The sequence below is a fragment of the Sorex fumeus genome, unplaced genomic scaffold, assembly GCF_029834395.1.
Source record: "Sorex fumeus unplaced genomic scaffold, SorFum_2.1 ptg000043l, whole genome shotgun sequence".
NCBI lineage: Eukaryota > Metazoa > Chordata > Mammalia > Eulipotyphla > Soricidae > Sorex > Sorex fumeus.
Genome location: NW_026606100.1, coordinates 40,582,383 through 40,599,224, shown reverse-complemented (window position 1 = coordinate 40,599,224; position 16,842 = coordinate 40,582,383). Strand labels below are relative to the sequence as shown.

The following is a 16,842-nucleotide window of genomic DNA, read 5'->3' as shown; positions in this document are numbered from 1 at the left end:
AGACTTAAAAAGGAAAAAAAAGCAAAACAATAATAAAATAGGTAGAATAGATGAATCAAAGATTCCTCATGAAATACAGAAACATAGCCACAAGGTATATAAAAAAATGTTCCCCATCACTGATCGTCAGGGAAATGAAAATCAAATAACATCATATCTCACCAATTAAACTCACACCCATCATAAAGAGACAAACAACTAGTGTTGACATGGACGTGGGCAAAAAGAACCCCCATTCCCTGTTGGTGGGAATGTAGCTGGTTCAGACTTTTTGGAAAATTACATGGACACTTCTTAAAATTGAGTTTCCATATGACCTACCAATTCTGCTTCTTGGCATCTATTCTCTGCATAGATGCCAAGCATCTTTCCCAAAACCTCTATGCCAAGCATCTATCCCAAAACCTTTGTTCAGATAGCCCAAATCTGGAAATCCAAATGTTCCAAAGAAAACTAAATAAAAGAGAACTGAATAAATAAATAATGAGTAACTGAATAAAGAAAACATGGTGTACATATATACAGGATGGAATACTACTCAGTTATTCAAGAAGATAACATTATGCAATTTGCTACTGCATAGAAAGAACTGGAAGGTACCATGCAGAGCAAAGTTAGTCAGAAGGAAAGAAACAGATACAGAATAATCTCCTGTCTATATGATATATAAAAGAGGGAATAACAAATGGCCCAAAGCAAAAGAATCTGTGAACTGGCAGGGAAATGGAAGTTGGGGAATAGAGGGGAGACTCTCATACTGGAGGAAAATAGATTCTGGTGTGGGAAGGTGTGGTTGTTGGAATGTTTATACATGAGACCCTATCACTGACAGTACCACAAATCATGGTTACTAAAATAAAATTAAAATAATAATAACAAATTCCTGTTAATATCAGGGTATATAATGCCTGCCTATATAATGTTCTATTATATGTGAGTATTTTTTGGTTTTGGTTTTTCTTTTTTATTTTCAGATGATTTGACTCTGCTTTCTCTTTATATATTAAAATAGAGGATGGGTGTATGCATATGTGACTGGGAAGAGGTTGGAACAGGGAGTGGTATGTGGAGGTGGAGGTAGCCGGTTTTCCAAATCAAAGAAGTCTTGGTTATTTAGAATTCTTAGGTCTGTCTTTAATCCATCTTACAGGGTCCAGGTTGATCACGTCTATACAACTGTTAAGAGGAAGAGTTTTTTAAATTTGGGTATCTAATTAACTTATCATTGTTTTATTACGCTATAGAATTTGAGGGATTTAGTGTCACCTCTATTTACATGTAATTGTCACCACTCTTATCACTAAAATTCAAGTTCCATCCTTTTATAAAACCACCCCTTTACTCATTCCTCCAACTACCTCTTCTTTGCCTCTTAAAACCACCATAGTTTTAACTGAATCTTCAAGTAATATTTTTTCCATTTTTTTAGTTATTCATATTTCACGTGAGTGAGACCAGTAACTGTTTCTCACTTCCCTACTCATTTCACTTATCATAGTCATTCCAAGATGCAACCATTTATGATGTTCTAAAAAGGACATCATACTGTTTTAATAGCATAGTAATAGTCCACTGAATATATATACCTCAGGATTTTATTGGATTTTTAAAAAAAATTGTTTTGGAGCCATACTCAGTGGTGTTCAGGGCTTAGTCCTGGCTCCATACTCAGAAATCATTCCTAGCAAGTTGGGGAACCATATGGAGTTCTGAGTATCAAACCTGGGTCAGCTGCACCTAAGACAAACATGCTACTGTTTGATATCAACTCTAAGTATTTTAGGCTTCATCAGTGAATTACCCCGTTTCCTCTTCCCAGAGAAGCTAGTCAAACCATGCTAGCATCCCTAATTTAAAGTTTATCTTTAGCCCTTCCTTTGTGTTAGATATTAACCCTAAAGTACCTCCTCCCAGAGAAGCTTACCATGCTTTTGCTAGCATCCCTAATTTAGTTAAAGTCTGTCTTTAACCTTTGCTTTGTATTTTACCTCTCAGTGTCTCAGTTCCCCAAGTCAGTCTTGACTACTTAGGAGCCAAAATTTTTTCTGGTAATTCTGGACTTTGTAGGGATTTTTATTTTAAGTGCTGTGTATTTGCACCTGCTTTTCTCTTTCCCTATAGCCTTCTTATATTTTACTATAGAGCAATGTTCTTTGGCCAAAGACAGAAAGACCATTAATACTATGCTCCTAATATTTGGGAGTTGATTAACTCTGAAATATATCTTCTCCTGGGTATAATTACTTGGTCAAAATTACTTGACTCAGGCTTCAGTTGCTGTAGTTCCTAACACCCCAAAAGGGAGGTCCCGCCGTGGGACTGGAATGGATCCAAGGAAGAGTGGCAAAGCTATCCTAGCATCAAAATGGGATTTAGTCTAGAAAGAATAAATGAATGGTTTTGTTGCAAGCTGTTACTAAATAAGAGACAGGACACCCATGGGGAAGGACAAGCTGAACTGGCCTGAAGACTTAGTCTGAGACTTATAGTAAAAGCCTTGCTTGCTCTCAGAGCCCAGAAAACTAAGTTTTGTCTCTTACTGTGTTTATCCAAACAACTGCAAACATTGATAACAAATACTACTAAAGGGAAAGATAAAAAGCAATGTAGATGTCCCTGGGAGACAAAGTATCTCCTTGCATTAATCTCTCCAAGAGAATTTCCTCTGCCAAATGTTTATCTATGTTGTGCTCACTTCAACAGCACATATACTAAAATTGGAACGATACAGAGAAGATTAACATGGCCCCTGCGTAAGGATGACCCACAAATTCATGAAGCGTTCTGTATTTTCACAATACCCATGACATTCTTCAAAGAAATGGAGCAAACACTCCTGAAGTTCATATGGAACAGTAAGTGCCCACAAATAGCTAAAGCAATTCTTGGCAAAAAAAATGGGAGGAATCAACCTCTCTAACTTTAAACTCTACTACAAAGCAGTAATAATTAAAACAGCATGGTACTGGAAAAACCACAGAGCTGCAGACCAATGGAACAGGGTTGAAAATACTGACATTTCCCCCCAAGCATATGATCATCTACTCTTTTATAAGGGGGAAAGAAGTGTGAAGTGGAGCAAGGAAAGCCTCATTAACAAATTGTGCTGAGAAAACTGGACAATACATGCAAAAAGTGGGCTCAGATCTCTGCCTAACGCCATGTACAAAAGTAAGATCAAAATGGATTAAAGACCTCAACATCAGACCGAAATCCATAAGGTACATTGAAGACAAAGTTGGCAAAACCCTCCATGATTTTGAAGCTAATGGTATCTTTAAAAATGTCATGCCACTGGCCAAGCTAGTGAAAACAGAGATAGACAAATGGGTATCTTAAACTAAGAAGCTTCTGCACCTCAAAAGAAACAGTGAACAAAATACAAAGACAGTCTACAGAATGGGAAAGGATATTCACCCAATACCCATCCAATAAGGGTTTGATATCAAGAATATACAAAGCACTGGTTGAACTCCACAAGAAGAAAACATCCAACCCCATCAAAAAATGGGGATGAAATGAACAAAAACTTTCTCAAAGAAGGAATCCAAATGGCTAAAAGGCACATGAGAAATTGCTCTACATCATTAATCATCAGGGAGATGCAGATCAAAACAACATTGAGATGTCATCTCACACCACAGAGACTGGCCCACATCCAAAAGAACAAAAACAACCAGTGTTGGTGTGGATGTGGGGAGAAAGGGACTCTCCTTCACTGCTGGTGGGAATGCCAACACGTTCAGCCCTTTGGAAAACTGTATGGACAATTCTCAAAAAATTAGAAATTGAGCTCCCATTTGATCCAGCAATACCACTCCTGGGAATGTATCCCAGAGAGGCAAAAAAGTCTAGTCGAAGTGACATCTCCACTTGTATGTTCATTGCAGCACTGTTTACAATAGCTAGAATCTGGAAAAAACCTGAGTGCCCGATAACAGATGACTGGTTAAAGAAACTTTGGTACATCTACACAATGGAGTACTACGTAGCTGTTAGAAAGGATGAAGTCATGAAATTTACGTACAAGTGGTTCTACATGGAAAGTATCATGCTAAGCAAAATGAGTCAGAAAGAGAGGGACAGACACAGAAAGATTGCATTCATCTGGGGAACATAAAGTAACAAAATAGGAGACTAGTACCCAAGAATAGCTGAGATCAGTACCAGGAGGTTTACTCCATGGCTTGGAGGCCAGCCGCACACTGTAGGGGTAAAGACAGCTCAGATAGATAAGGGAGCACCAAATAAAGGGTGTTGGGAAGATCCACCCAGAATAGGAGACACATGCTGAAAGTAGATTATAGACTGAACATGATTGCCACTCAATTTCTCTGTTGCAAACCACAGCACCCAAAAGGAGAGCGAAAACAAGGGGGAATGCCCTGCCACAGAGGAAGGGTGGGATGGGAAGGACGGGGGGTGGGAGGGATACTGGGATCTGTGGTGGTGGAGAATGGGCACTGTTGGAGGGATTGGTATTTGATCATTGTATAACTGAAACCCAAACACAAAAATTTGTAAGTCTACCACTGTACCTCATGGTGTTTCACTAAGAAAATTTTTTTAAAAAAATGTTTATCTATGTAAATGATCAATCACACCTATGTCCTTACCTCAACCCCTCTTCAGATATACTATAAGTATGCTAGCAGCTCTACATTATACGGGCCATTTTCACCATCAGGCTGTGGTTCCCCATCTCCCTGTCTCTCTGTCTCTCTGCTGGTGAGGCCTGGGGAGATGGAGAGGCAGCTTTGGGCCCCCGAATGCAGCACTGCCGCAGGTATCTTTGCAGCAGCACCCTACATTTTACTTTCTGAACTCACACCCTACTATCTGATACAATGCCTCAGTTTTCGTTATCCAGGGATCTCTTGATGGATGTTTTAGGCTAATTTTATGTTTCATTACTGTGAATGCAGCTGCTATTAACATAGAAGGAAAACGTAGTTATTTTTACAAATTAGTGTTCTTCCTTTGTAAATATGTGTTTATGTGTGCATGTGTGCGTGTGTGTGTGTGTGTGTGTATTGAGGAGTGGTGTTGCTGGATCATATGGATGTCTGATTTTTAAACAAATCTCCAGTGACCGAAGAGATGGTTTGCGGGTAATGTGCTTGCCTAGTTCAACACCTGGCGCCTCATATGGTCTCCTAAGCACCACCAGGAATGGTCCCTATGCACAGCAGCAGGAGTAAGTCTTGAGCACAGCTGAGTGACCCAAAACCAAAAAAAAGAAAAAAGAACTTTTCATACTGCTTTTCATGACAACTGCAACAATTTACATCCCCACTAACAGAACTTATGAATGTTCCATTTTCCACATCTTTGTTAAGTCTTGTTTCTTTTTGACAGAGGTCACTATCACTAGTGTGAAGTGAAATCTCTCTGTGGCTTTGATTTTCAATTCCCTAGTAATAAGTTATGCCGGATATTCTTTTATGTGTCTCTTGACCATTTGTATCTCTTCCTTAGAGAAGTTTCTATTCACATCTTTTGTTCTTTTTCTAAACATCGGGTCAATTACTTTTGTGCTGCTGAATAATGTGACTTTTTAATCTATTTGGATGTTAACCATTTGTCAAACGTAAATGTAAAAATATCTTCTTTCAAATAGCTATGTTGTATTTGCATTTGTTTGTTGGGGGCGGGCCCACCCAGAAGTGCTCAGGGATTACTCCTGGCTGTTAGTGGAGATTACTTCTGCCAGGACTTTGGAGGACCATATGAGGTCCCAAGGATTAAACCATGGTCAGCAGCTTGCAAAACAAGCTCCTTACCAGCTGTACTATCTCTCAGACCCTAGATTGCCTTTTTGTTTTGTGAAGATTCTAAGACAAAAATGTATTCAAGAACCCTAATGGTCTATGTGCCCAACTGCCATATCCAATAGGTCAACAATTACATTAAGTGAATCTTCTTTGCATCTATTTTAATGCATTGTTATCATTATAGAATGCTTTCAGGATCTATCACTCTGAGTTTATATTTAAAGCTATCACAAATCATAAATCACAAATCATCCTGTTAATCGTCGATTGCCTCGAGCAGGCCCCAGTAACGTCTCCTTCATCCTAACCCTGAGATTATAATCAAGGCTCTTTAGGAGAATGAGACCCATCATTGTTACTGGTATTTGGCATATTGGGTATGCCACAGGGAGTTTGCCAGACTCCGCCGTGTGGGCAAGCTACATTCGGTAGCCTGCCAGTTTGTCCAAAGTAGGAATGAGATAATAAGATGTTATAATAGGATGTCGCGCGGCCGCAAATGTTCCAGGAGCTGGGTTTTATAGTCTCTGGGTCTTGGCCGTTGATGGGATTACACGGCGCCAGGGGGCCAGTTGGTGGGTGTGACCCCCGCCTACTGGAGTTTGGAGGATCTGGGTGGAGGATGCCCGGCCCCAATCCGAGTAGGCTTGGAGATCTCGGCCCCGGAACCCGCGTGACTTTGTCCCTCTGCCAGTACCTTCATCTTATTATGACATCTTATTATCTCATCTTATTATCTCATCTTATTATCTTATTATCTCCTGCCCCTGCACCTGACTGTCCTCACCGCCGGGGCCCCTTGGAGGGGAGCGGGTTGAGCTTTCCTCCCCGCCCTGACCAGGGCTCCGGCAGCCAAAGACCTCCAGGACCAGCCACCACCATGCTGAGACCACTCTCTGCACACATGAAGGTTCTGGCAGAGGGACAAAGTCACGCGGGTTCCGGGGCCGAGATCTCCATTTAAAGCTATGATTCATGAAAATTTTATTTTAAGATTAGGATAGGAAAAAATACGTATACTTGTCTTAAGGGGAGCAAACAATTGCAACTTCACCTACATATTATGGTTGGGCCTCGGAGTCAGTGAGTTCTGGAAGGAGATGGAAACATAGCAAATATGATTCTGGGTATTGAATAATAAGGATTCTGTGTCATTGTGAAGATAATGGACAGAAAGACATAAGCAAAATAAAATGATTTTCTGATCTTAAACTTTCTGGCACTGCTCTCATAAAAGGAAACTGAACTATAGAGTAGGGACAGCATACTTTATATTTGAAGTATCATGTTTTAAGCCAAATTTTGAAAAAAATACAAATCCAGGTACATTTCAATTTATAGGATTAATTTTCTGCCTTTATTCCAATAACAAGTGAATTGAATCTTCAAAACTATGTTCAGTATTTTATTTTCAACTGTGTTTATTGTTTAAAGATACATGTCTTCAATTTCTTGTTTCCTTTTGAAACTCACGTCCATTTCAAATCTTTTGTTAATAAGCAATTTAGTTCTCTGAAATGGTCTCTTTGTGTGGGTGATTAAGTGTTATATTTACAAAAAAGGAATAATGAAACACAATCTCTTCCTAAAAGAACACTCTAAAACATTCCACTAAAACCAACAAGCATGATCCTGCAGGGTCACATTTTCTTTTTTTTCATGTCACTCAAAACCTTGAGCTATTTTACAATAAAATAAAAAGAAAATTCTATTCCTTTGAATGATATGTATCTTTTAGGTGCGACTGTTGAGAGGGAATATTGAAACAACTCAATAGCAATTCAAAAGTGAATCTCTAGCAACTACAGCTTTATTTCCTGGTTCTTTAGCACTCGATCTTGCCACTGTTGTATGAGTTTGCACAAATACTATAGGGCATGAGTGTTTTTCAGTACATTTAATATTGCTATATGTAATTTTTTCTAAGGTAAAAGATGAATGGCAATAATTTCATCAATGAATATGGCACTAGTTAACAGGGGACATCCTATGACCATTTGATGGATAAATATACAGAAAGCACAAGTCTGAGTAAAATAGGCTCACCATCACAAGAGTCCAATCTATTCAGAGAAATACAATGAATAGGATTTTAATAAACTAACAGGAAGGTAAAAAATTCCGATTTTGTAGCAATGGGATGATAGAGGAAGGGGGCCTAAGTCCCTATGTGAGGAATTTTAGGGAAAAATGAAATGATATAAAAAAATTATAGGGGCTGGAGCGACAGCACAGTGGGTAGGGCGTTTGCCTTGCACGCAGCCAACATGGCCAACACAGATTCGTTTCCCAGCACCCCATATGGTCCCCTGAGCACCGCCAGGAGCAATTCCTGAGTGCATGAGCCAGGAGTAACCCCTGAGCATCACCAGGTGTGACCCAAAAGCAAAAAAGAAATTTATATTTTTTACATTTATTATGTGCCACACAGTGTACAATGCTTACAAACACTGTTTTATGAACATCTGAAATACATCACTTAGTGCCATTCCTGTTTCTATAGGATTTTCCTGTTTTTGCACTAATAGCACAAAATCCCAGTTTGCCTCACAATTCTTTGTAAACTAGAAGTTATAAAGTGCCCCCCTGCCTTTCAAGTTCTAATCTACTTTTTTTTTTTTGCTTCTTGTGTCACACCTGGCAATGCACAGGGGTTACTCCTGGCTCTGCACTCAGAAGTTACTTCTGGCAGTGCTCAGGGGACCATATGGGATGCTGGAAATCGAACCCGGGTCCGACTGCGTGCAAGGCAAACACCCTACCCGCTGAACTATCTCTCCAGCCCCTCAAGTTCTAATCTTTCCATCTTCAGTTTACAGGTGAGGGGATAGAAGATTTTAGAGGCAGAGGGAATTATCCAAGATTGCATAGTTCTTCAATAAGAACTGAGCTATGAAACAGTGTTCTAATAATGAGTGTCAGGAAATCTACCTTTAGGCTAAAATGAACTTTTATATGGAACTGTTCTATATCCAATAAAGGAAGTTAATGCAAAGTTGTGTGAGGATCCAACTTTAAGTATTTTGTTACAGGTATTGGAGGTTTCTTAGTAAAAAAAATACGTGGAAGCTTTCCTGATTAATTTGATACTAATGGCTTCAAAGCAGTTATTTCAAATCATTGATTTGTACAACTGTTCTTATTCTAGAAATATGCTGTATCTTCCTTAATGATATATCTCCTAAATGAAGATCCGAGATCCATTTAAAGAGTTTCTCCCCTTCCCTTGTTAGTGGGCTGAAGTGATAACACAGTGGGTAGGGCATTTGCCTTGCACGCAGCCGACCTGGCCAACCCAGGTTCGATTCCTCCGCCTCTCTTGGAGAGCCTGGCAAGCTACTGAGAGTATCCCGTCCATATGGCAAAGCCTGGCAAGCTACCCATGACGTATTCAATATGCCAAACACAGTAACACCAAGTTTCACAATGGAGATGTGACTGGGACCGCTAGAGAAAATCGATGAACAACGGGAGGATAGTGCTAATGCTTCCGTGTTAGTGTTTTCCACCAAATAGCAACTGCAAGAAAGATTTGGAAGCTTGTAGGCAGTTTAAAAGTACAATTTTTCTCCAATTTATCAGGCATCAAATAATAGTTTCTTAAAGAAACAATAGATAGAAGAGATGCTGAGTCTATGTTTTCCTCTGATAGAAGAGAGCAGAACTCATGCAAATGATACATACCACAGATGTGTCTTGTGATATAATTCAGAGCTCATGTGTATACAACACATATTTTGTCCTTACCGGTTTCCTGTGAATCTTTTATTCACTTTCATTATCTTTTATTCTAAAATATTATGTGGGTTAGAGAGAGAGAGGAGTTGAATCTGCACATTCTATCTGTTGAATTTTATGCCATCTGAGATCAGCTGGTGTAAGACATGACCTAGTAATAAGAAACCAAGAAGGAAAGAAAGTCCATTTGGATAAAAGGTTGTAATTTTTATGAATTTTCTCTCCCTGTTCATCCAGGAAATGTATTATATATACAGTTCAGATGCCTGGAACAGTTAGCCTGTGTGTTGGGAATCTCCATTTATTTGCATTCTTTAGTGTTTCCTACCATGTCGCCAGGTCTAAACATTCCTGTTTATTCGACATAACTTATATTGCAGAAACAACAAACGGTACGCACCATTTATAGACGTTTTGAAATAAAGTACAAACAACACAATCTTCAATAGACTCAATGAATAGGTGAACTTAAACAAGAGCAAAATGTTATTTTTCTAAATACAACTACAGGCAAATAAAGGAATTGTTCAAAATGGGAACAATTCAGAGTTCTACTTTGGCAGAACGATTCCATCAATAGTGGACTATAATAACAGTCCATTATAGTGGTTGTCTATTATGGTTGTATATTAAAATCACCTAGAAAGTTTTGATATGCTCTGAATTTGTCCACAATAGCACTTGTAGCACTGTCCTCCAGTTGTTCATCGATTTGCTCGAGCGGGCCCAGTAACGTCTCCATTGTGAGACTTGTTGTTACTGTGTTTGGCATATCAAATACGTCATGGAGAGCTTGCCAGGCTTTGCCATGCGGGCAAAATACTCTCAGTAGCTTGCCGGGCTCTCCGAGAGGGGCAGAGAAATCTAACCTGGGTTGGCCAGGTGGGCCGCATGCAAGGCAAACACCCTACCACTGTGCTATTGCTCCAGCACAATAGATCAATTAAATCAACATTTGCTTATAGGAAAATCAGATATTAGTATATTTATTAAAGAGACTACCATTGGTGTCTCCTGTAAGAACACAACAAATAGAAAACTTGATGAAAACAATTGTTTTGTTTGTTTATTTGTAGTGTTTGGGGGACCATGCAGTATTGGCTTTTGAACCAGGGCTCCCACATGAAAAACATGTGCTCAAAACCTTTGAGCTATCTTCTGAATTCAACTGAAATAATTCCTAACAAGTTTGCCAGTTATTGAGGAACAGGATGTACATTCTGCCTGCAAGTTGAAGGAAACAAAGGAATAAAGTTAAGAGTATTAAAACTTAGAAACTTAGAGAAAAGTTCCAAGACTCTGACCTCTGGGTGCATGCTTCCAGCTCCTTCTGGAGTCTGAGCACTCTAGCACTGGATGGGACCCAGAGTTGAGAAGCAGTGGTTCTAGCTAGCTAGAGCTTATAACAATACTCTGGGACTATGCCACAACTGAGAAGTAAAATCAACTGTTGCTATAGGAACCGACTAGCTAGGTAGACACTGATCAGAATAGAAAACAAAGAGACTGGGGCAAAAATCCCTTTCCACAATTGTGTCCATTTGGCCTTCTCCTAGTGCCCCTTATCTGGAAAGCAGGTAAAGGAGGAAAGCTGTTGGCAGAATCCCAATTCTGGCCTTTCAAAAAGGAACACAGAAGAGTAGATTTGAAGTGAAAAAATAAGGGCTTAAAAACCAGCATTGCTCCACAGGTGACTCCATTAGGGAGGCATGTTTGAGAGTTATTGTCTAGAAAGCTATGATTCAGGACTCTCCACAGACATTTATGGCTTGTTTCAGTTTTTCCCCAGACTCCAATCAATTCAGCTTCCCCATTTTCAGCCTGATCCTTTGTTCTTGATGTTTGCCTTTGGACTCTTGACCTTCGATTTCACAGTTATGACTTGTATTTGGTTCAATGTTTCTACCACATTTGAAGAACTTCCATCTCTATCACCCTTACAGAACACAAAGCTACATAATGAGTAGGGAGAGATTATATTTCAATTTTCTTGGAATTTATTTGAGCTCATAATCTTAGGGCTCTATTTCCATGGCTTAAGTTTTCAGATCTAATGGACCATTACTATTTTATATTAGTGTCTAGATTCAACAGCAGTTTGCTACCATTACCTTAGGTGAGAACTCAAATAGGAAAACAATTGTTATCCTAAAATGCAGCTAAATAAAAACATCATCTTTCATGCTTCTGCTTTGTTCCCTGGAGATTCTACTAGGTGTTTCTCCTATTTGTCAATTTAATCACCTACAATACCCCAGGCAGTAAGACAAGAACTAGGTAAAACTAGTCTTTCTCATCCTGCGTACTTCCATCATACGTGGAGAAGCTAGAAATCCTCACTCAAGTCATTAGAATGAACGTCAGCAGGCTCAATCATTCATAGACAAATTCAGAACATATACTGTCTATGTTGTGTTCTAGGCACACACTGGAAACAAAGGAAATTTATTGCTCTACTGAATTATGCTAGAAGAGAGACTATAAGTAAACTAATAAGTAAACCTAAATATACCAGGTAAGGTAAAGGTAAGGTAAGGGCCCTCCCGTTGATCATCGATTTGCTCGAGCGGGCCCAGTAACGAGACTTTGTTGTTACTGTGTTTGGTATATTGAATACTTCATGGGGAGCTTGCTAGGCTCTGCCCTCTGCCGTGTGGGCGAGATACTCTCGGTAGCTTGCCGGGCTCTCCGAGAGGGGCGGAGGAATCGAACTCGGGCCGGCCATGTTGGCTGCGTGCAAGGCAAATGCCCTACCGCTGTGCTATCGCTCCAGCCCTTAAATATACCAGAAATAATATTAAATATTTATCACTCTACAATATTCCACTAATTTAGCACCTTAATGTCAAGAGCGTACAATAGAGAGAGGAATATCTCTTCAATAAATGGTTCTGAGAAAACTACAGCTACACACAAGTAGCATAGTCATGAGATTTTGTTCTCACCACAAACTGGCAGCTGGTTTTCCCTAGAGAACAGAGTGAAGGCAAAGAGAGAGAGACAGAGAGAAATATATATAGAGAGAGAGACAGGTAAATATATATATATAGAGAGAGAGAGAGACATATATACAGAGACAGAGACAGAGAGTCAGAGAAAGAGAGAGAGAGAGAGAGAGAGAGAGAGAGAGAGAGAGAACACTTAAGATGGAAAGTAGGAACCTATGGTATTCTTTATATGGTATCCTTTATATGGTATCCTTTATAACGCAATGATGTGGTTGAAGGGTCCTACCACAACTTTCATCATATTCTTTTGGTCTTAATCCTGATAAAATGGGAAGAAAAAATGCACAAGAGCATGAATACAAGAGCCAGGGACCTTCAGGACTGCCTTGGAGTCTGGTTACCATGAGTGGTTAAAAAGTGTTCTGTGAAGGGACTGCAGAGATAGTAGAGGGGGTAAGGTACTTACCTTGTGTGTAGCAGAACTGGGTTGGATCTCTGGGATCCCATGTGGTCCTCTGATCCTGCCTGGTCCAGAAGTAATCCCTGAGTGCAGAGTCAGTAGTAAGCCCTGAGCACTACCAGATGTTCAAAAACAAAAAAACAAACAAACAAACCAAAAGTACTCTGAAGGAAATAAAGTGAGAGAAGGTTGGGGACAGCAGTTGTTTGGGGAAATGGTAGTTCTTGATGGTATTACTAGATGGTTATAGTAATTTTCACTGGCCTGACACCTGAAAAGAGTGAAGGTACAGCTTTCTATCACACTTTCTGAAGGAGTCAACCTAGATATCACCACTTGTAAAAAGAGTTTGCTCTGTGTAATTTTAAAAACTTAAATAAAGGAATGAATGTTAGCTTTCTCTGAAGTTTTTTTTGGGGGGTCGATATATTTTAGGAATATATATATATATATATTAGTATACATTAATTATATTTTCTCTAAAGCAAAAATCCAAATAATGTATTCCCATAAGAACTTTAAACATATAAACCTCTCCATCTGCTTTGAAGTCCCTTGTACCACCTACATACATTGTTAGTTTATGAAACACTATATGGAACAAAAATATAAGGCAACTTATTGAATGGAAACATTTTCTCAGGAAATACTTTTGTTCCCATGCAGTAACATTTCTATTAAATTGTTTCTAAATCTGTAAGAGGAAAAAAACCTCAAGAGTGGCAATGAAATACCCTAAGGACCCTAGAAAGTATGTAAAAGAGTAATATTATTTTATAATGAAAAACAGAGTTGATATTATTTCTTCATACCATCCTCCCTTTTGGTAATTGTTTTCTTTCTAAATATATGTCATGTCCCTTGTCCGGTAAATCACATGCTCTGATTCACCCAAAGCCCTGGGTCAGAGGCAGCCTCTTAATACAAAAGGACAGTCACAGAAACTTGTGGCCTTTGTCTTGGGAATAAAACCATATTCAAAGCAGCATCCGTCTCTCTCAAAAGGTCTTGTCTGGAACCTAATTTAAAACTGTTCTCAAATTCATCTTCTATGAACTCAAAAGTACCAAAGTCACAGAAACTTTAATGTCCATAGGAGTCATCCCGTATTCTGTAAAATGCAGATTCTAGTTCAAAGGTGGGGCCTAAGATTAGCATTTCATTTAAAAATAAAATTTCATTTTCCCCTTACACCACGGTTTATAAAGTTGTTCATGACTTTTTTTTATAGACATTCAATATGCCAACACAAAGATCACCACCAATGCCCCTTCCAACCACCATTATCTTCAATTTTCCCACCACCCCTTAAGCCTGCCCCCATAGCAGACCCTCAAAAATTTTATTTTATATTGTTTTTTATGATTTTTCTTAAAGAATGATCAAAAAGCGTTTCATCAGAAGAAAGCTAGTGAAGATTGTGTATCTCACCAGGGAAATTTTAAGCCCTTATATAAGAGATTATTAAGCTGTAATAGGTTAAGCCTTTGGTATTGGTATTTTGTAAATCGGGATTGGATGCCTTCCCATCCAATCTGGTGTGCTACTCCTGTAGTTTGAGGTATCATTCCAGAAAGTCCAAAATTTTTAACAAGGTGATACGCCTGGAGTTAAATTTTTAACTGGATGGTATTTGGGGGCATGCGTGTAACTGCCAGGACTTCCGGGAGTATAGGGAGATGGAAGGAGGAGCCCATGCCTGACTCCGTGAGAGCCAGGAGAAATCAGTCACAAAACCTACATACCTGAATTCTTCAACAGATTTATTTCCCCATGTGGCTTGTCCTGAACAGTAGACTCCAGCAGGGAGCATGGCAGTGATTGTGAAGTGTGGAGATTTTAAATTGCCAGGGGTCCTGGGATCACCCGTTCCCTCTAGGGGACCCTGGAACAACTCAACCTTTGCAAGGGTTCAGAAGAACCTATGTACCTTGTTAATCTCTCTTAAGATTTATTTGTGAGTATCTAAACATGGTCTGTGAAAGAGCTTACATGACACTGGAGGTGGTTTGTGAGTATGACTAGGATTCAGCATTTTTAATAAATTCCTGGGTGATTCTTTGGGGCTGATCCTTCCAGCATGTTTTGAAATAGCTAAGACCAAGCTAAATGTTCAGAGGGCCTTAACTATATTAATGTTCCCACATCTGTAGGCACATATTCACATTTCGTTTCCTTTCATTTTATTTATTTTTATCATCTCGATATGAAAATGCCTGGTAATCAAGATAAAAATGTTTCCTTTTCTTTTTTGTCATTGTCATTGTCATGGGACACACCAAACAGTATTTGTGGCTTACTCCTAGCTCTGTGCTCAGGGATCACTCCAACAGTGCTAAGAGGACCAAAGAGGTTTCTGGGGATTAAACCCAGGTTGGCTGCATGCAAACCAAGTACCTTACCCACTGTTATATTGCTATGACCCCAAAACATGTTCTTTGGTTAATTTGAAAAGTTGTGAAATAGTTTATTTCCCCACAACATAAGCTATATTTCAGGTCTCTGTCCCTTCAAAAACTCAGTTTGATAAGCAGTATGTTCCCCTTATATTTCCATTTGAATAAGCACATATGCCAATGTGTTGGAGTACACGGAGCTTAGGTTTATCAGATTGTACCCATCACAGTGCTCCCGAGTCACTCCCATTACTTTGTCTGTCTGTAACCTCTTCTATGCTCTCTTCCCCAACCAATTTGTAAGGTCTCATCCTTCTTAGACACTGAAGCTCTACTGTAAGTTAATATTGCCTTTCTCCTCTCCTTATGTCTTTTGAGCAGTTTACTTTAATGCAATGTCCTTTTGTATAGATACAGGAAGACAATTAATTAATATTATGCTTTATAACTTAGGAATTGATTGGCTTTGAATATTATTCACTCCTGGGCATCTGCCTTCTCAACTTAAGCCTCAGTTGCCCTCACTTCCTAGCATCCCAAGGGCAGGGTCCCGACGTGGGACTGGATGGAACCAGGGCAAGCGGGTAAGTTATGTGCTACCCTGGCATCGCGATGGGTCAGGCCAAGGTGCCACGATTCTTAACTATAAGTTAAGAGTTTGATCATAGGCAAATGATGTCATGATCCAAAAGTAACGACAAGACTAGGGCCCTGCTGCTAGAAATAGGAAAGATATCTGGGCTGAGCACTGCAGTCTGAGATCGAGATGGCCCTAGGAGAGCAATTCTATAAGCTCAAAGTAGTTCTTACTGTGTCCATACGAAATGATTAATATTATGTATGCTTATATGTTGGTTGGACAAGGAGAGGAGAAACACGTCCTAGAAGCAGTTTCCTGTGTGTCCTGACTAGCTTGGATGAGACTGCTTTTTTGGAGATGTAGATTCCAAGCTCTAGCAGACTGGTCTTTGTTGTGCTAATCTAAGTGCTTGTAGCTTGTGAAAAGGTGAGGCCAGGATTACTGGCCTGTGGATGTAAGGAAACAATGTATGTTTGCCGCCTCAATGTTCTTTCTGTAACTCCTTTTGATGACATCACTATATTGCGCCCTTTAGAGGTACTATGATCTATATAAGGGAGATTTCAGGGCTCTCTGGGGGACACGTGCATCAGAGAACCTGGGAAGATGGGGCTGAGGACAGAAGCGGAGAGAACAAAGGCGCACGTGCTCGAGGATTCCTGAGGCCTCCATGACATACATCTCTTCCATGTAATAAACGGCTACTAAGACCAACTAGCTTGGCCTCGTTTCCTTCCTTCACCTGACCATCGCCATCGACCTCCCTGGAGTGGGGAAATGGCAAGACCGCCGGCCTTTTTATTTTTTGTGTGTTTACACACCAAAGAACCAATAATGTAGATTCCAAATTAAATGTTTACTTCTCACCCCCACATCAAATGTGCTGTGTTTCAAACATTTCCAAATTGTCAGCAAGTGAAAAAATATATAGTCATTAAAAATAAAA

General features: G+C 39.5%; 1 non-coding gene across 1 annotated transcript; it reads left to right on the top strand.

The window, feature by feature from the left end:
* Window positions 1-2,687: 2,687 nt before the first annotated feature.
* On the top strand, window positions 2,688-2,794 carry LOC130030006 (U6 spliceosomal RNA). The gene has a single exon (XR_008793438.1). It is a non-coding gene; the product is annotated as a U6 spliceosomal RNA (small nuclear RNA).
* Window positions 2,795-16,842: the final 14,048 nt, after the last annotated feature.